The following is a 669-nucleotide window of genomic DNA, read 5'->3' on the forward strand; positions in this document are numbered from 1 at the left end:
AACAAGCCCACATAGAGAAGTACACAAGCCTATGCATTCATGAGGTGTCGACAGAATCAGGTAACAGGCACCAGAACATCCAAAACATCCCTATATATATTTGAGACTGAGGTGGGTCAGAGCAGACAGCCAAAACCTGTCTGTAGACAATCGGACAGCCCCTTACAGAAGGGTCACAAGGATGGGATGAGTCAACCAGGGCACAGTATAGCACCGATGAAACACACAATATTTCTCTGGTCCTTGGAGGCTTCTTCATCCTCCACTATCATGACCCCAGCCCTGCCTTTAAGTTCTGATGAGACCAGACCATGTACACTGGTACAGATAAGAGCTCCTGACACACAAAATCCAGGTCAGATAAACAAACCCCTCAGGAACAGAAATGGGAGTAGAGATACCAAGAGGGTAGGGGGAAGGTGGGGGGATGAAGGAGGAACCAATTACAATGATCAGTGCCTGGGTGAAGGAAGACAGCACTCGGTGTAAGCTATGAAAATAATAATAAAAGTTATGAAAAATAATATTTTATTATTATAAAACAATAACTATAATGATAAAATAATAATTTTATGAAAATAAAATAATTTATAATTTATCAAGGGGTCATGGGGAAGGGGAGGGGGCAGGAGGGAAGGAAAAAGGAACTGATACCAAGGGTTCAAATAG

The sequence above is a fragment of the Echinops telfairi genome, unplaced genomic scaffold (genome assembly GCF_000313985.2).
Source record: "Echinops telfairi isolate 266 unplaced genomic scaffold, ASM31398v2 ScPeMD7_7421;HRSCAF=8459, whole genome shotgun sequence".
In the NCBI taxonomy this organism is placed as follows: Eukaryota; Metazoa; Chordata; class Mammalia; order Afrosoricida; family Tenrecidae; genus Echinops; species Echinops telfairi.